Consider the following 21,463-nt stretch of genomic DNA (forward strand, 5'->3'; position numbering starts at 1 on the left):
TATAGTTGAATCCAGACTATGAAAGTTTCAAACTGCATCAGGCCCGACGAATAGATAAATAAACAGTCAATGGGTTCTATGTCAAAAAGAAGGAAGTGTGAGCTCAGATCATTCAGGAGTGCAGGTCGTCAGTGTTGAAACATCTGATATTACATCAAACAGCAGAGCAGAATAGATGAAAGTAGTTCTTTCAAGGCAACCCATGCAACTCCAATACCATCAGAGCAGTGCGAAGCAGAGAATAGTTATAGAAGCTGTGCAAGGAAGAACATCACCATGGGCAATGAAAGGAGCACAACAGGGCACAGTGACCAAATGCCAAAAGTGAGAATTAGACACCAATGCTGTTGGCAAATGCCCTGCTCTAGGAAGCGTATGTTCTAAATGTGGCAAGGGAAACCATTTTGCCCGAGTGTGCAGAAGTGGAGAACGTGGGTGCAAAATCAGAGGGGAACAAATTATCATCTCAGCACTGCGATAAGTCATGCTGAACGACGAACAACCAGCCATGACACCCAGACACAGCATTTATGAGGATGAGGACATCTTTCTAAAATCATTGGCAATCAAGGCATAAATGGGAGACTACCACAAACCAACAGCCAAACAAGTCACCACACTAAATGACAGTAAATGACTAAATCAGTAACAAGCCACAGCCCCTATCACTAGCTGAAGTTACTGAAGTAGCCATTCACAATGGTGAAGGTGAGACACAAGCTCTTTTCCACATCACTGCAAAAGGGAAAGGATCACTCCTGTCATGTCACACAATGGAAGACTTATGGCTGGTATTTTTTGTCATCAAAGACTTTATTATCGATCACTAGGCTCATAACAGTACATAGCAATACGTCACATAAAACATTTAAAATTATAGTTGAATAATTATTAGTTAAAAAACAAAATATCAAGGTGCCATGTCAGCAAGGAAAAGTTAAAATAGTAAGAATTACGCAAAGACATCCTAAGATCACTGAAAATCCAAAAAGGGGAAAAAGCAGTAAATCAGGGATGTGGAATTCCTATCGCCCGACGCCCGGGACATCTTGTTTGGGGTCAAGGGCAACAAGTTTTTATGTTTACTTTATCCTTGGGACAAGTAGGCCCAACCCCCTGCAGCACAAACCCTTTGGCTGCCTGTTTACAGAGAGTGGAACTCTCTGCAGTTGAGGTAATGTGTTTCCAAAAGATAATGCTGTTCTAACTTGTATTTATGGTTCATTATTTCAAAGCCTTCATTATTAGGGTGCGTGCTGTAAATAAATTTTTTAAGGTCACACTTCACTACTGACGTTGGTTCCAGTACAAAAAAAAAAAACGTGTACACACATGTTTGAAAAGTTTAGGCTAAGAGGCTAAGTATAATGCTCCCAGAATGCTCTCTGATTATATGCAAATGAAGTGTCATTTAGTAAAATGTGTTGATGCATGCTAGTATTTCCCAAAAATATTTCTAATGGAAAATCAGTGTAACCATTTTCAACAAGATTATGGGAAGCATGAAAATAAACAAACACTGACAAAGCCAACTGATCTGACATTTTTTTATAAGTCTTTTAGTTTCATCAATGCGTGTCTTGTTATGACATGGCTTTTGTAACACTTTATTGTTGTGGGAGCTAACAGGCCCTCAACATTGTAACAAACATTGGCAAAACCCCCCCAAAAAGTTTTTGAACTCTTAAAGCACACGTTGCCACCAGCGGCATAACAAAGGCCCCGCAGCCGCCCTCCAGGGGGCCCCTTCAGCACAGCACCTGCCCTGAGTGAGTCTGGAGAGGGGGCTCCTCCATGTTCTTTGCAAAGGGGCACCCTCCAGTTTCGTTACGTCACTGATTGCCACTGTAGTTCCTGACACTGAACAAAACTACTTTGTGTGCCAATATGCTCCTTGTGGAAGAGCAGAATGCGATCACTCACAGTAAAGCCAGCCGAAAGAGAGAGAAATAGAAGTTTAATAAAAACAAAATGTCTTTGTTAACACCAGACCTAATTAGGGACCAAGACCCACATGTAGGTAGCTTTTTGCATGTCGCAAACAGCGACTTTCGCTGTTTGCGACGTGCAAAAAGCACATTGCGATGCACAAACCCAGTTTTGCGATTCAGTAACCTGGTTACCGAATCACAAAACGGGTTTCGACTCGCAATTAGTAAGGGGTGTTCCCTTCCTAATTGCAACTCGCAGTGCAATGTAGGATTGTTTTGCGACCGCAAACGTGTCTCCAGCAGGCCACCATTGGCGAGGGGGTCGCAAATTGCGACCCACCTCATGATTATTCATGATGTGGGCATTTGCGAAGCCCTTGCGAATCACAGATGGTGTCAAGGACACCCTCCTACATTCGGATTTGCGACTCGCAATTTGCAGGTCACAAATCTGAACCTACCTACTTATGGCCCCAAATTCTTAAAGAAAGTCACAAAAGTGCACCCTTGGTATATGTCGTACCCCTATAAAATATTTGTGAACTGTATTTTAGCATGGGTAAATACGATGTGTAGATTTGCTCATGTGAAAATCTATTGAGCATTTGCAAGTTCATTTTCCCTCCAGCCACTTTCTTCCCAACCCTGGAAGAAGTTCTAATTCTGCCATTGTCAGGAGTAAATGTCCAACCTTTCTTATTATGGGAAAATATTAGAGAGAAGCTGGTAAAAATCTTTAAAACATGCAGGTTAGTAGGTTTGCAGACTCAAAGGCATTCCAGCCCTGTTACTATTGCTTACTGCTTCCTCCAGCCCCAGTATGCAGATCTGCAGAAAGGTGGCAAAATAAGGAAATTGCTACAGTAGGGATTGAAACTCCAAGTATTCAAGCCCTACTATGGTAGTAGCCCTGGCATAATCAGAGAGGCTATTAATTGCTGCCATAATTTGTCGCCACACTACATGGCACCAAAGGGACAAGTAGATCTTTTTACAGGACAAGTAGATTTGAGAAGCAACCTGTCCCCTGGACAAGTAGATATTTTAATAAATTCCACACTCCTGAGTAAATACATCATGATAGCAACAAATAGTTCATGGGTCCAATGATAGAGGAAGATAAGTTGCTTAGTATTGGACCCAATACAACATAATAGCAACAAGGAGTTCATGGGGCCAAGGAAAGAGCTAGATAAATATCTTAGTATTGCACTCAAAGAGCCAAAGCAATAAATGAAATCCTGCAACAATATGCATTATCATAGGTATAATGGGATAACCAGTGCATAGGTACAATGAACTGTCAGAATAACTATGAGCAGAACAGAAAAAACCTTGACGAACACAAATAGTACAGTACTGCAGTAAAGTTAGCATTTTAAAACCCATGCAATACTACGCTTACGTGGAGCTCTAGTTTTATGCACCCTTGCATTCTAGCAGAGGGGTGGTTACCAATGATATGCTTTTTTTTGGCTTACCCACAGGGCAAATAGGTATTTGGCTTCTCTGAAAACCACTACTTTGCTAGTATCAGTTTTCAGTAGGCTAAATGCTTCCATGTACTTTCTGATGCCCAGGTTCTCACATGATAGCACAATCCACTTCTTCAGAAGCTGCCAATAAGAGGGACAAAAAGTAAAGTACATGGGTGAGTTATTCCAGATCCCCGTGGCAAGCACGCTCTTTTCATGCCATTTATTACTAAAGGCTTTAATGGGTAAAGGTCTGTACCAAAATTGCAGTTGCAGCTTCCTTTCCAAGGGAGGAAATATTTCATCAATTGTGTGCTCATAGTGCGCACTGGGTTTAAAATTAATGAAAGTTAACGATAGAGACCCTTTGCAATTCAACACGTTTTCGACAACAACACACTCCCAGTAATTTGGTTTTAAACTGGCTCTGGATATCGTACACAACTTCTCCGAGGAAAACCAAAATTGGCCCAGGACGGATTTCTGGAGCGGCATTTATTGTATGCAAAGTACGAGCTGCAAGTGGATGATGTTCTTGAGGATCATGCCATGCGGAATTGAAGGGTGTCATTCTACCTACGCCCATTGGTGGAAAACATATAGCATTTGGAACACCTGGACATGATTGAAAATGCCTACTCTGTGGGTGTTTCCCATGAACAACACAGCAAAGCCAAAGTAGCCAGGGGTCGCCCAGGTGTGTATCGACATGAGGCTGCCTAACAAAGGTATATGGCATGAGACATCTCACCTACATTGGACAGCATCATTGCAGACCTCAGTGGGGCACTTCAGTTTTCGAAGTTAGACGTCAATGCTGAGTACCAACAGTTGATGCTGAATCGACCATCAGCTGAATAACAACTTTCTCCACCCACCTAAGACTTAGGAACTATACAAGTTTCAATTTTTAAAAACGTTTTGGCAGCCAAAGTGTTCTAGAAAGGCATTCTGGTATCCCTGTCTGGATCAAAGGTGTGCTAAAAATCATCGATAACATCTTCATATATTCCACAATACAGGCAGAACACCACTATGGCTTCTGACCGACCTTGAACAGACTAGAATGAACACAGGCTCATCTTACATAACAAGTGCTCATTCTTCAAGAATCAAATCGACTTCTTTGTAGAAGTCTTCTCCAAAGATGGTCTCCGAGTAGACCCGTGGAAAGCAGAAGCAATATGAAATGCACTGGTCCCACACAAAGCCACAGTGCTGAGGAGCTTTTCGGGCATGACTAAATGTTGTAGACAGTCTGTGTCTAATTTAGTCGTGATTTCTGAACCCTTAAGAGTGCTGACTAAGCAAACATCAAGTGGGAGGGAAGCGCAACATCAGAAGAGGCATTTAGAGATATCAAGAATGCCCTTCCTCAGGATACTTCAATAGTTTACTTCAAACTTTGAAAAAACATTGAACTGATCGTGGACGAAAGTTTGGTGGGCTTTGAGGATTTCCTCGTGCAGGAGTATGAGATGAGATATGGACACCCATTGCATGTTCAAGCAGGGCACTGACGGTCATGGAATCCAGGTATCCACTCAGCGAGAAGCTCTGCCCATCAAATGGGCTGTCACTATTTTCACATCTATCTCCTTAGGCAAGAGATCAGTGTCATCATGGACCACAAGCTCATTGGTTTGCAGGTGCATTTTTTAATGGTACTCTATAGACACAGACTGAGCAACCCCACAGATTACCTGTTGAGAGACGTGCAACACAGTGACCTAAAAATACCCACCCCCCAGAAGAAGACACTGAAGACTTTGTACACCTGGTCACTGAAGAAGCCTGCCCAAAGGACATGGATCTGGCAGAAATTATATTGGCCTTACGGGAGGACGAGTGTGTGCAGAAGTGGTAGGGGCGCTACGACACATGCATGGAAAAAGTTTGAGGGATTCCTATAGGCAGGGGAAGGGAGACAAAAGTAATACTCATGCAGCTGTAGCAGGTGAAAGACAAGATCAGCACCACAGGTGATAGACTCCTCCTGAGGGAGCAACAAACTGTAGTGCGTTAGTAACCCCCGAAGCAGGTTATGAAACTGGCAATTCAAGGAATTACTAAAAAGAAGGCCAGATTAAGGGAGAAGCTACAGTTCCTAGGGATAGGCAAAGGGGTGGAGGATATAATCAAAGCAGGCCGTGCCTCTCAAAACAAGGTCCTCCACATTGGGTTGGCCCAAGGGGAAAACTTAGAATACTGCCTATCTATTTCCTGAGAGTGTATGGTAACACACCCCAAAGGACCACTCAACATTTATCCAACGTGCTCATGTTAAATGGGCCCATGCAGGACAGCATTCCAGATGGCCCAACATGGTGACCCAAAGCTCTTAATATCACAAGGGCCCAACAGTGGTGACAAAAGACAAACAAATGCACTAGTCGAGCCAAAGGGGCCCAAAATTCCAAGTTAAGTCTGGGGGATCAGGTGCTTAAATGAGATCAACAAATGGAGTAGAAGGTCCAAAGCCTTTTGAAAAGCATCTGAGTGGTTGAACAAGTAAAAGGAACAATCATATCAGCTTTCCAGTGAGAACAGGTCCTGAGAAACATCAGCTTCAGGAAAATACCAGCATAGAATGACAGTGGAAAAGAGAAGGAGGAAATGTTGGACACTCCTGATGTATTAATGGCCCTGAGTAGGACACAAGGCACTCAAGTACCTTTGGAAGACAGTATCACTTCACCCGAGAAGGGAGGAATGGGAAGAGCCAATGGTCCCTGTGGAAAAACAGTCAGCTATGACACAAAACCAGAGCTATGACTTATGAAGAAACCCTGCCCCAAGCCAAGTATTAATACACTATCTCTGTAGTGGATAGCAACAACCACCAAAATACCAAGGTGTTACCAAGAACATAACTAATGTTGGAATGGATGTAGGGAGCCACCCGGCGCTTACGTCTGATGGGATGCATTGCACACGCCCGGAGGGATGGCACAGCAGAGGGGAAAAATAAAGGCGAGCGAAGCTGTTCGATCCTCACTTCCAGCTGGCATCATAAAGTGTATGCTGTCTGTGTGCTTGCGCTGCAGCACTGCGCATGTGTCAACTTTACAAAGGCCACTGATGTTTGGTTCTGTATTTGAAGGCTACTCATTCAAAACAATTGGACTCTGACCAAGTTTTTATTTCCAAATATCCAATTATTTGTTTTTAAGAGTAGGGAAAATCAACCCACAGAAACATTAGTTCCATAAAACTAGGATTTATGGCAGGCTTCAGGCTCTGACATAAGTTTAGTCCATATTTCACTTGCCACTGTACCTTTTAGGTTTAAATTGGAAAATGAATACCGCCTCCATTATTCACAGTAAGGGACAGGACACAGAATAAAAACGTTTATATCTGCTATGCTTAATTGCAGTCACCCTCCCACTCCAGGGGGCGATACTGAACAATAGTTAAAGCACTAGAATACAGCGGGCCTTCACCTCTGTCCAGAGCTCACCATTGCCGACCCTTTAGTTTGGCCGCCAGATTAAGACATGAAAATAGAATTTTTACATTACTTTTTGGTGCTATATGGTACAGACAAGGGGTGAATGCTAAAACTCAGTTTGTCTGAGGCTCAGTCAACATGGATCATTCAGCTCCTAATACCAGTATTACAGATGCTTGGGATGAATTTACACTCAGCCAGAAGACATCTCAAAATAGATAGTGGCTTCACTTTGCGTATGTTAGCATCACTCTTAATTCTTCCATTGGCAAAATGGAGAAATACGTCATTAAAGGAATGTAGTCCGTGCTATGCAAGGTAGTTTATTGCTGTATACTCTACTAGAGGGTGTAAAACATTCTTTAGTTTATGAGCTTTAGCAGGAAACTGAAATGCACAGGGGAAAAACTTCACTTGACTATACGAACATTCTTCTCCCTTTGTTCGTATATACTGACTAAACAAGAGTCTGCAGCTCCTGCTTTAGGCAAGGTGTGTAGCTCAGCACACTTCTTGCAACATAAGGACCTTAGCACCCCACAAACACAAGTCTGACTTCTTTACAGCCACTTTCGCTATCAACTCCCACTGTCTAGTATTTGACAGCTCCACCAACACGGTGCCAGAGTCCTACCCAGCTCCTGGGAGTACCGTTGTAGGGAGCCTAATAACTTGAAGAACAACTACTTAAAATGTAGAGTCCATGCCCAAATCAATGTCTGATACTCTTCTTGGGGGTGGGAGGAAACAACTCAGTATCCTACTTCATTCGCCATATCCTCTATGTTTGCTTCCAGGTGAGTTGGAGCAGTTATCTTGCATTGCTCAAACTTCTGACTCCTTAGCCTCCAACTTCAGCTTTCCCCTCACAGACAGTGAGGAGGTAACTCACTAGTCTAAAGTGTCCAACACCTTCTTGTTAGCTACTACATGTCCCTTTATAACCACCAGGACATCCTTCACTGAAGGAATTGTAGACCATATGCTTGCTGAACTGTTCTTTTAACATGGACATCATCAGCATCTGACCTTGAATTATACCCATGCCTGTAGAAAAAGACTCCTTCGGATCCCCGGGAACTTTTGGGTATTAAGTCTTTTTGAGTGAAAGACGCTCTTTCCTTTGGAGACATGTCAGATCACAAATAGATTGACACTCGTGCAACAGAGGACCCTCCTCAGGTCATGGGAAATATCTCCCAGTGCCAGCACAGTCACCACATTTGCCAGTCTCAAAGTTCAACTTATCTTTATGTTACAGGGAATGCACCTCTCTCACCCACCAGAGAGTTCTTCCTGCTCTTCTTTGTGAACTACATTGACAAGTTTCTTCAGTGCCAAAGCCACTTCAAGCAGCAGGGACCTCAAGGTGCGAGTATGCTCAATATCTCAATGCTGCCCCTCCCCTCCAAGGCACACCACCTGTCACAGTGCCGCCAAAGAACAAAGGATTGCTATCATCTTAACTCTCACAACAATCCGGGGAAGCAAGGTAACCTCATTTTATCCCCATGGGCTTTACATAAAAGCACACACAACTCATTTCAGGAAGGACTCCCAGAGGCAATTCAATGAGGATATTACAAAGAGACTACTGGAATGCATCTGTGTATTTTTTTCTGGCATTGTATTTCGGAAGCTTAGCTGTAATGGATCTTAATGTCTGTCCAATTGAGTCTCTCTTACTGTGCCAATGGGATGTCTTACTAATATTAGCATCAAATGGAAAATAACGCCATAATCTCCAGTGATCCCTGAATGGCACAGGATAGTTCAACAAGCTAATTTAAAGTCTCAAATAAGTATTTAGGGTTCAGACAATTCTGAGCAGAAATCCTGCATTTGATAATGTTTTATTCAGTGAGTGTACCTGTGTAGGCCTCTTTAGTCCTCCTAGAGTGGTGTAAGAATCACCTGATATAAGAGCGTTTGTAGAGAGCTTAACAAAGAGGGCATCTAAGCACTAATAATAAGCAGCAAATTACTGCAGTGTTCTGACAATGATATCCTGGTACCATACCCCAAATACTAGCATAGTTCTGTATGAGCTGGAGTAATGTAGGTGGCAGCTACAAAATTTAGCTGTGAGGTATAAAAAAAATCCCCATTCTAACATTAGAAATTAAAAGTATTTCAAAAGAGTGAAGCATAAGACATGGTCTGCAGATTTTAACGATGTCCTCAATGCATACGGGGACACTGCTGAAGATAGTTCCATGACCCACCAAGAGAACTATAAAAGTAAACTGTGGAACTGGGATCGTTCGTAGTTTTCATCGGGTGCCATACGAATGCTGTCAGCCGGGTTCTGAACATCTGTAAAAATTTCGATTGATTCCTTGGTTATACCAGGGTAAAAGGCATAGAATTATCAAACCTTGCTCTAACAATAGCCTGCGCTACTGTAGGAGGTTGACCAAAAGCTAAATAAATCAGTCCTGTGAAAGACCGCCTAAGTACATCTACTCTGGCTGCAAATAAGGTGGACTGCAGGAAAACTCCTAAGATCTCCTACCTGGATAGTGGAGCTATATCAGGATGCTCGATAGGAAGTCACATTCAGCGATTTCCAACTTTTTCTATTTCACAGGATGTTACACAGGAGGTATTTGTTTTTTCGCTCATTCGTCTAATCCTGTAAAACCAGATCCATGCCTGTATATTACAGTAGACTGCATGGATACTACTGATATAGTAACATCACCAGTTAGCCTTTATGCAACATGTTTCATTAGCAAAGTTGTAAAACTGTAAACTTAAAGTAACAACTACTAACTTATAGGTTTCATGTAGACATTACACATAGTTGTTGAGATGAGTTGAGATGTTCCCAAGTTCCTCCTGTGAAAGTTTATCTTTTCTAGGAACCTTAAAATGATTAGACATTTATAGATTCCTAAACTATTATGTCACACCAACTTGATGCAAGTTACATTTATTTAGAACTTGAGATAAGTTGTTACACAAGTTTTTCAATGCATATTTTACTAATACTGCGCCGGATGTCATATCCTACATAAAGAAGCCTAGTGTTATGTACTATGTGTTACCAACCCCTCCTTACAATGGGTGTGCTGCAACTTTGAAGCCGAGCTATATACTGCTTTCTATGCCCAAAGAAAAGACGCCATTTTTCTTTGGGTACTAATTGGATATATGAATCAATAACTCCATTTTGGGCAACCTCTTATTTAACATCCTTGCACATTTTATGCCGGCTACGTCTACCAGGTGATCCCAAATCCTACTTATGTTTTTCCCCGGAACCTAAGTCCAGTCAAATTAAAAAAAAAAAAAAAGTTACGTCTGTATTAATTTCAAATCCTGATACATTCCCGAGTACATCAATGCGGCTCTGCTGTGTAATCTGCCTTTATGTGGAGGACAAAAGCAGCACGTCATTGTTGAAGCAAAAATGTTTTTGATATATCCCTTAATTTGAAATCTCAGTCTGTCTGACTTGTCCTAGTTTCGGTGAGAAAATGGTTCTGTATACAATGAAAATATAGAGATGAGGAAGTGAACACCACTGCCATTCACTTAGACAGATTTCAGACTGTTCCAAAACTTTAGAACAGCCTAATATATTTGTGGCCAGTCTGTGGTAAAACCATTATCGCCACTTGCCCAAGCTGCTCTACCGTCACCCACAGACACTCTGATTGCCTTCCGAGCCAACTTTGGTGAAGGCATTCTTACTCCTGTGCTTATTATTAAGGATAAAGGTAGATTCTTAAGGTTTATATTGCAGTGTATACCTTTATATCCCTGGGCTGGTCACTTTGCACTCAATAAGACATCAGACCTACCAGTGGGGTAGCTACACCCTTTGCATATAATTTGGAACCCAAATTATATTAATATGGATCAAATTATTAGCATAAACAGCTATGAACCCATTATAATAAATAAAAATAGGCTTAAGATCTGCAACGTATGTCTCATAGCGACACGTAGCACCACATCTCCTAGGAGAGAGAGGTAATCACTGAACTTGTGTTCTGCAACACACTGACACAAATGAACCCATTTTAAAAACATTTTTACAAAGTTTGTTGATTGTTACAAACACAGCAGATGCAATACAAGTAACTAAAGATCATTATCCATATGTCTAAATAACTTCCAGGTGAATTAAAATTTGCAGTGTGTTTCTACACAGTATAACTCGAAGACGTTTTCTTGCCCTTGTATTGCACTTTATCGGTTCCCTGCAAAACAGGGGGCCTATTTTAAGACCATCTGCTTCAAGCATAAAAAAAACTTTCCTCGAGCTTGGCCATGTCTGTCTTAAGGAATGTTTCTCTTTATACAGAACTATTGTCCTCCAGCTCACTTACCTTAATTGAAGTTCATCAAATCAAATTTGGGGGCACCTTCGGCAATTCATTAAGGCGCATGGGCCACAAACTCTAAAATGGTCTACAGCTACAACTCCACCACCTCTAAAATCAATTTGTTTAGGAAATCTGTCAAAATGTTTTAGTTTTGCTGATGGCATGTACCTTAGGTTTGGTCTTCGCTTTTAATGTCTCTGTAAATAATACATCCAAATAAATTATGAGCCAACTCTCAGACTTATCAGTCTTCGAGCTGTTTTTTTTGGAGAACTTCATTAGGCCCAGGAAATCCTCTAAGACAAGGTCGTTTTGGCCCCATTCACAAAGCTATCTGTTCACACAAGTTAAATTTAGCTGTGCAAATAACTTAGTTTGCAGGGGATCCGGGTCATTATTCACATAATGAATTGTACTGGCAGGATATGACCTTTGCAAACAAGATTTGTGAATATGGAAATTCTGCAAGGATTTACACCACTTATTGATTTTCCCAACTGTTAACTGGAATTTACAGTCAGGAAAGTTCACAAATCATGTTTCTGTGGTTCAGTATCTGTATGTTTTTCACCAGAAACTAGAAATTGCTTATGCTTAAGTTGAACCTAGAGTCACACAGTGTTTTGTGAATTGGGCTTTTAAATTCTTTGCGCAAAATAAAATACAGGAGTAGATTTGGACATTCAAGTTATGTATAATTTTTATCAATATATATATAATTTTTGTGTTACAGGATGTTTGTCTTAATGATGCATGAAATTTCTTTGTGAACCACAGGGTGATGTTGGGCACAATACTACACAAGATTTCCTTATGCTCAATAGCACTGCATCATAGCAGGGTGCCATGCACAGAGCTCACTGAAATTTTTTCATGCACCATAGCAGGGTGTTGAATATAGTGCTCCATCGGACCTCTTCATGTGTCATAGAAGGGTGTTGTTCACGGTATTCCATGGGATTTTCCTCATGAACCCAAGAAGGGTTTTGGGCTCCTCGATTCATCAAAACTCATCCACCTATGTAATTCTGGATGAAATCCTACATTAATGATAACATGCCTCACCTGTTAGTCACACGGATACCTAGACCATACTGTAACCAAATGGCCTGGTGCATATGGCAGAATTTAAAAATGTATGTTTTGCAACATAAACATCCATATTTAAACATCTATGTATCTCACATGGATGAACTGTGAGCATTACAGTACAGTCCACATGTAACAGAGAGAACACCAAATCAAGAATCAGGGTCCCTGCAGTCAGCATGATAGATTCCTGAATGTTTGCTGAAAGGAGACAAACAGCAATACAAGAAACACAAAAGAAAGGGCAAAGTTGAGTAGAAGCTCTTCAGCATTACTGCTCAAAACAGGACCTACAGAAGAGGGACACTAGACCTCGGGGGCTGAACTGGAGAGTGGGCATCTGTGAGCACATGCTGCTGAGAACAGAAAGCCGTGAAACTGGAAAGGGTACATCAGGCAAACTCGTTCAGAAGCAGAATAGCAGAAACAAGCTACCCCAACTTCAAAGAATGATTGCATTAGAGGGTGATTTCAGCATCAGTGAAGAATAGTTACTTGGTGACCTCTCTCCACATCATCTTTGTAACCTTCACCACGAACACTGATGCAGCAACCCCGACTCATACTTTGGTTTGCCAGAGGCCGAATGTAGTTATCTACTACCTAATTTGATGGAATACTGGGGCTTAGGGAAAACCAGTAAAATTCATCTTAATGTAGTCAGTAACTATTAGTTTTGGACCGCGCTTTACTCATGGACTCAGAACACATCTCAATTCAAACTCTGATAATAAGAAGAGAAGAAGCTTACTGGAGGAGGTAGAGATACTGGAAGTTGAAGGAAGTAATTGGCATTTACATATGGGCAAATTCATGTGCTATGGGATTAATGACTTTAGCGCCAGTTAGTAATTCTACCTGTAGTAACTGCCCTTTGTCATGCACCCTCGTCCGAGGCTCGAGAATGAGCATCAAGTAGCAGTCCTGTGGATTCAGTGGCAAAAAGCCGATGTGTGCCAAGTCTATCAAACTCTGTGAATTAATGCACAGGCTGCAGAACTGCACATAAATATACTGGTTGCCACACGATTTCCATTGTTTTCTGTCTGCAGCACAGATGCTAGCTTGCAGAGTTGTAGCATTAGTGCACCCCTCGCTGCATTCGTTTGTCCCTTCACATGAAACGTGATAATGATTCATGTCTAGAGATGCCCATCCACCAGGCTTCTCCAACGAGAAACTTGTCAGCTACTGGTAGTTCTCCTGTGGGAGCCCAACCTATTCAATTAGAAGCTTTTGCTTGGTTTAATCAATGCATGTATGCAAAAATTGAAAAATATGTATCCAGGACTAAAATGTGTATATTTCAGAACTTATAAGCTGATGTTTGGAGGAAAATGGTTGAATTTCCAAATTATATTTAAAGTTGATATTTGAATGACAAATCATGCGGCATTGGGGAGACATATAATTAATATTATTACCTTTCTTGCCATGGGCATTTCAGCTACGGCTGTGATGTATTATGCTCGTAAAGGAATTCCACATTGACCAATCCCTTTTCACATCCCTGCAGGTACCCACACCTGATGCACTGAGGTGATCACTTGATATATTTTGCAAATGGTGTCCACCAATGTAATCTCGTGTGATGTGGTCACTCTTACAACACTAATAACAGGAGTAGTCCTGCATGACATATTGAACATAAGTAGTAGAAAAGGTTGGAGAACACTGACCTACACACTAACTCCAAGTCCAGTGAGTGCTATTGACTGGCCCTGCTGTCAATACTACAAAAAATCCACCTGCACATTAGTGCAGGGAATCTTAATTTTCCATTCAATTCCTCCAGCTTTGTACGTTAGGTCATTTCTTTTAATTTTTTTAAAACAGAATATCAATTCCATTCTAAAGTTTATTTTTACAATTATAGCTCTATACTTAATGTGAAAGGTATTTTCTTTCATGGTGGTGTGGGAAACAATGTAAACATTCAGTTTCCAACTTGAATACTTTCTCATATATTCCAGGCTTACTCATGCAATAGCCTTGAATTCCTTAACTTTTGATAAGCGCACACTGGGAGTATAAACAAATTCCTTGATTATCAATGTGTTTCGAGCTTCGGTACAGTTGTGTAGGAAGGACGCGCTCTCCTACAATCGTTACAGAATGGGAGGGAGGGGCATCGGTTACCGAAGGACAGCTCATCCCTGCGGGCAGCACCAAACATACTGTGGGTAGGTAAACTGCCGGATATTACTATGGACATCTGTCCTTTCCCATGGTCCACACGTCGCACCATCTTTCTTGATAGATTTCTCTGTAGAGAAAATAAACTAAGGAGAAAGTATAATGGGGTAGGTTTGGCAATGTTTTTTTTTTAGTGCACTCAGAGCACAGCAAGTGTTACTCAATTTCAAATACACGTATTACGCATTTTCAGGCGGGAACGTGTGTTTGAGATTTGTGAGAAAGATGCTCACGAGCTCCTTAAGACTGCCACCGATAACAGATTGAACTATTAAATCCCCTCCAATCATGAAGCGAGCTCTTCAGCTCCTACACACGAACACTTCTCTCGCTTGCATTTTATGTTTTTCCAGAGGTTGGAATGCCTTCAATGACGTGGTTTCTAAAGGCTGCAATTTCATATGCTGGATTTGAAACACACACATTTTTGATTATATGGTCCTGAAATTTGTGGTTTTTCTTAAATCCTTTCATAAACATAGTGTTTAAGGGTCATTGAATTCAATGTTGCATTCCGCATTATAGAATTGATTTACAAAAACGTGAGCACCTAACAGGCATTTAGCTGCACAAAAGTAGAATTTATGTACTTAAATTCAAAAGCTTGTTCCCAGAATAGAGATCTGTGGATTTTTACAGTCGGAAAAAACACTTGCTCAAGCATTTTAAAGGGGTTTGCCTCCTGCAGACATAAATAAACCTGACTTTTCATCAAACATCTTTGGATCCTTTACAGGGGAAGGGAAGAACTTTCCAGACCAAGATGCAGGGCTAGTATAGGGCATCCCCCCCAATTCGAAGACTTCTGAGACACTCATCAGTACAAGCCTGGACCGTGGACATTACAGAAGAAGGACTGCCTTTTCCCCCAGAGGAATGCCCAGCTGCTGGAGGACCGCCATGTTCTATGAGAAGGAAGTCTGGACCTTCCCCCTTAACCCCATGTAACCTGAGTGATTCCAAGAGATTAGTGGACCTTTTGTCTGAGCTATTGGGACATAAGCTCCAGAGGCCTCCCTGCAACTGTCCAGCTGACCTGCTGCACTTGACCTACCTGAACCTGCAACTGGACCTGCCTGAGCCCTACTGGCCTCTTCTGGAGTGAGTTCCTTGATCCCCAAGAGTTGCCTCCCCAGGTCCTGGACCATTGCCTGGCACTATTTGAACTCTGTGAAGAAAGATGAATCCCTGATGTTCTAGTGTCTTTGCAACTGCGAACTTATTCACGTCAAGTCCCTGCCACCCACAACGACCACCAATGCGAAGCTTCGGTTAACCCAACTCTTTGTGCAAAAGAAACCACCAGCGACAACTGGCAAAGCGAGATCTGCACTTTGCGTTACAGTAACAACATCCCAGGGTGACGCCAACATGAAGCTTCAGCAGCAACCATCTGTGACAACTGACCAGATCACTCAGCAACAACTGTCCGTGATGCCACAAAAGCTCTCCGCTGTACAGCAATGACCATCTGCAATGCTCGGCCTGCTCCTCGCCGCCTCCTCCACCGCAAACAGAACTCTTTGCACCAGACTTTAAGACAGTAACTTTTTCAGAGCAACTTCTAAAAGAAAGTTATAAAAAATGTTTGCACTCGGTACAGTCTGCATATTGCTAAAATCTATAACTGGAAGAACTTTTTTTATCTTAAACCTAGTTTGTTTTTTCCACATCCTGTGGCAGCCTCTCTTCATAACTGGCGGATGTCAGTGTTTTTGTGCTTTTGACCCTCAACACAACTTTGCTATATTTTTAGCAGTGTTCTTCATTTAGTGAATTTCATTGGTATTTTAATTTCCAACCCCATTTGGACACAGAACTTGGCCATGCACAGTGGGGCTGTGGCCAGTCCCTGCGCCCAACACCATGGGTGCCCAAACCATGCAGTGCAAGGCCTTTGGCTGTGCACTGTTGGGATTGGCTGCAGGGCTAAGTCCTGATCCCAACCCACTGTGGCCACCCAACCCCACTGCGCAAAGGCTGCCATTCTGTACTATGCACAGACTTTGGTCAGGCCCTGTGACCAACCACCTTTGGCTGTGAGCAGCAGTGGTTGGTTGCAGGGATTGCTTGGTCTTGCACTGGGCCTGCCCTTGATCGGCCTACACGAAATTAGAACAAGAGTAAGCTACACATGCTAAGTGTCTCCTAGATTTCGTGCAGATCCATCAGATGGTGTCAAAGTTATTAGTAATCAGAAATGGTTTAACTCCCCCCCCCCCCCCCCCGTTTTTTAAATACCCTCCTTTGGATCTGCTCTAAACCATAAATACCTACACTGTGTGTAACTTGTTAACTGCCTGTCACATTTTGATGCATAAAAAAGCATTAAAATGATAAGCAACTGGAAAGTTTATCACTCCCCTTTTATCTTTTCACCCCTTCAAGAAAAGGCAAAATTAAAAACCAAACCTTCTAAAGTACTGCCAAATTTCATGCAGATTCAAAACACAAATTAACACTTCCGTGCCCCTGCATTCATGAATTTGCCCACATTAATAGATCTGCATGAACTTAAAAAAAAAATAATATTTCCACACACTTCCCCTCCCCTCCGAACTGTACCTCCACCCACTGGATCCTCATGAAAACTAATATCCCTGCTCTGGGTATCACTTGCTAGCTACCTGGCACAATAGACACAGATTGATTAATGTTAGAAGCAAATGAAAATACTAGCGATCCCCCTTTTAAGTGCGCTCCCCCATCTGGGTTGGCACTAAACCGGACATACCAGTAGAAAACGAATCTTTCACAACTCCTGTTAGATTTCGTGCCGATTCCTCACACAGTGCCAACCTTATTCGCAAATGAAAATTTTTGCCTACCCTCTTTTTAACTGGGTCCCTCTTATAGATCTGCACAAATTTAAAAAACGCCAACAGTAAACTTAACATAACACGTGTCTGCCAAACTTCAGGTATATTTGTTAGACAGTGCCAAAGTTATAAGCTAATTAACAAATGGGTTTTCAACTGTCAAGATCTACAAAATTGTTAATCCTTTCAAGCCCGCAGAGCACCTTTTTCAAACAACTGTATCTCAAAAACTACTGATCAGTGTTACACCAAAACAAACAAGCATTTGCAATGCAACGGGTCTCGCATTTCTCAGAGTTAGAGCTATTAGCAGTTGTAAACTACCAACCAGATTTTTCTTGCCACATTAAATGGAAAAAAAAAAGAGCGCTATCACGCTGCTACAGTTCACTCATAGTGAAAACTATCGGCAAAAGTGTAATTATCTTCGTATCCGGCAAAAGTGCAATTAACTATGTAACAGGGTCATGCAAAGTGCTCGACTTCTGCCCAGCGAGATCGCGCTGCAAAAAAAGATAAAAAGTAGTCCACAAACCGGACGGAAAACAGCGAGCTTCGTATGTTTTCAGTACTTGGTCACTGCGCTCGAGGAGGGCTAACCACTGGAAAAGGCATGACGTATGCATGCCCTCCACTAATGAAAGCAAGCAGATTTTAAAAGGCAAGCCCATGAACCAATGAAAGACACTGCTGTGACATGGACGGGGCTCCGGGCCCTTTTCTAACTACTAAAGCGTCTTGCAAGTGATACGCATGCAACGCAGGCTCAGCCGTAAAAAGCACGCTTTCTGAAGAAAGTTCTATATTCATGCTCACTTTGGTGTAAGTTCATTCAGCATTTTTTGCTCAATGTTTCAGCAAAAGTTTCTATGGGAGCTAAAATGGGAAATGATACACTTTTTCACCCCTCCTCAACTTTTTTATCATCAAGGGATCTTCATGAAACTCTGCATGCCAAAACTGAGCTGGATAAGCAGAAAGACTGCCATGTGTTCTGTAAATTCGTCCACAGGATCAAATGTTATAAGCAAATCAATAAATGGCTTTCGAATGTAAACCCTATCCCAAACATAACTACACGGTATCTATTGTCACTTTCAGAGATATATGCACATATATAATAGAAGTTGCAACAGCCTCCTAAAGAAGTGTTCAGTGAAATTGCATGTTTTTGGGAAAATCGAAAGAATGACTCCTAGGCAAAGCTACATCATTTCCAGGCACTCATAGAGCTTTCGATCCTTGGTTCTTCGAGTACAGGCACCTCCTGTGGTTGGTCATATGGCAACATTTCGTGGTCTGAATGTGTAAAAGAACGGCTCAGACATGTGACTTAAAATGCTTTATTGACCATTTTGCTGATGAATAATATAATGTTTTATTATTATTAAATGCCTTTGAATATATGTGATTACTGATATAGTAAGTTGGTGATCCCTTGACAAAGCCTATAGATCTGCTTTATTTAAAAATATACATATTGATGTGCTGACCCACTGACAAAGCCAGTAGGCCTGCCTTATCTAAAATGACATCTCCTTGTATTGAGGGTGCATCTGGAATAGGTTGAGAGGCGTTTTGCTTATGGGGCCCAAGACACACATGTGGGGTTGGGCGGGGTGGAATGGGATATAAGAGGGGTAATCAGAGGTCAATCTACCTGACAACTGCCTAAAGCTATGCACAGTCGGGGGGGTTAGCAAGCCAACCCCACATGGGGCACAGCCGATTCTGTGCGTACGTCAGTGGGTTTTCCACCCTCAAGGGGATTGGTAAAGGGCATTTGGCCAACTGTGCAACACAGAAAGGCATGCTGGCTGAGGACATTTTATAAATACGATCAAAACAGCCCAGAAATTCATTGAAAAAAAACAAAGGTCAAAGTAACGTTTTAGTTAGGCATGGAAATAGGAACTTATTTTACATTACAAAAACCCTACACATTCACTGAAAAAACATAAGTTAAAAAGGACATTATAGCTAGGTCTGGGAATAATATTACGTGCTATGTAAAAAAAAAAAAAATCAGAAAGTCACAGAAAAAAACAAAGCTTAAAGTGATGTCATAGTTTGGTGAAAATGACATTTTTAATGTAACATTTTAAACAAAAAAAAAATTAAAAAAAATCACAGACCTCAACAAGTTATAGTTTACTGAGCTAAATATAACTTGTGCTCTCGCCACACACTGCTTATGGCCTCATAAATTATATCACTTATGTCATGTTCAATGACATCACTGATGACATCAGCCGCCCTACTACTGTTCGAAGTTATCTTATAATAATAATGCCAAGCCTCTACTATGCACAGCCTTCACTCTACGCAAGCATCTTCACAGAGTGCTTATTCCTCCAGACACAGACACCAAAATCCCATCAGGTGGCCAATCCCCTACAACGTACAGCCCCCGCTGTAGGGAGCTGGGTTCTGGTTGCAGTAACCCCTCACTTTTTGCCTGGTTTTTAGATGCAACTTCTACTGAAGTGCACTAGGTTCCTGCTAACCAGGTCCCCTGCGCCAGTGTTCCTTACCTAAAACAAAGACACCTGGTCACTTGATCCCCAAGTGACCAGGCCCTTCAGCCCCCTATAAGCCCCTAGTAAATGGTACCTAGGGCATGGGTACTGAAGATCACCCCTCAGAGGTGTGTGCCAGCTGTGTGCCATGTGCCAGCTGTGTGCCTTGACTCCCAACACTGCATGCAATATATGTAAGTCTAGCAGGCCTTACAGCCCTAAGGCAGGGTGCATTGTATTACACGTGAGGGCATATATGCATGAGCAGATATGTCCCTACTATGCCTCTGTCGATTCTGAGACATAGTAAGTGCACAGGGAAGCCATGTTAAATACATGTGCTGAGCACTGGTCACTACGGAGTTCCCCAGCTACATGATGGCTTCTCTGAACCCTGGGATGTTTGGTGTGAAACATATCAAAATAATAGATCTTCACTGGTTCTATTGATGGATTAATTAAGAAATGCACTCAGAGGGCACCTTAGTGGTGCCCCCTGAAAACCTACCAGCTACTAGCGTGTTGACTGACTGGTCCTGGCCTGTTCAGCCACCACAGACACGTTCTGGACCCCCCCACGGTGAGAGACAGTGCTCTTGAAGTCTAGAGACAAAAGTCTTCACTGGGCAGAGGTGTTACGTCCTCTCCTAGGCAGGACAGATATTCTGAGGCAGGGAGCTTCAAAGGCCTTGTCGCCTTTGTAGTATGACCCAGGTCTCCTCAGATGGCGGAGGTGAACAACCCTCCAGTCCCCACTTTTGGTGACAGCGCAGACAGGAAAATTAGTTAAATTAGGAGGAGTGCTCACTTCATGACAGTCCCACCCCTAAGGTGAATGAGCTGAAGCAGCCACTACTTTTTAAATTCTTCCATCTTGTTTGGAATTAATTAGGTCACTGTGGTTAGGGTTATGCCCACTTCCCAGCGGAGGTGGTCATAAGAAGGGTATAGTCACCCTCAAGGTGGTCAGCCCATTGGCTACTGCCTGGCACTCTTTGTAACACCTCTAAATTGAGTACTTAGGTGGCTCCCCTGAACCCTAGAACTCAGATTCCTGACGACATAAGAAGAGCCGGACACCACAGAGTCGCACCAGCAGAGAAGACTGCAGACACCAAGTGACTTTGCCCCAGCCCTACTGGCCTGTCTGCAGCCCTCGAAGATCCTGCACCAAAGGATGACTTGTCCTGCAGCCCAGCAACCTCCAAAGCCTTGGGAGGACTGCCTGCCTTTGATAAAGACCAAGATCCACCGTGTCCAAAAGAAACCAACCTTAAAGAAAAAGAATTCTGCCTGAGGAACCGAAAAACTGCCTCAAGGCCAACCTCTGCACCAGAAGCCCACTGCCCAAATCCAAGTGGTTCACTGGTCCTGTGAAGGTTCCCCAGTGCTTCTGAGCAAGAGTTCGCCGTGGGCTGACCCCTGCCGTACTCCACAGTGATGCCTGCAGCCTCAACGCAAATACTGACCGCTACCTGCCCAGTAAGAGTTTTCCGATGCTTAAGAACACCCCTGCAACCAGGAGCCCCTGGGCCTTGGGGAGCACGACCAACAGCTCCCCTACATTCCACAGCATCTCTACCTACGTGGGCAGCTGTGGGTTGTCATAACCCGGCCTCCTGGCCAGAGCCTTCAGCCTATTT

The sequence above is a fragment of the Pleurodeles waltl genome, chromosome 1_1 (genome assembly GCF_031143425.1).
Source record: "Pleurodeles waltl isolate 20211129_DDA chromosome 1_1, aPleWal1.hap1.20221129, whole genome shotgun sequence".
NCBI lineage: Eukaryota > Metazoa > Chordata > Amphibia > Caudata > Salamandridae > Pleurodeles > Pleurodeles waltl.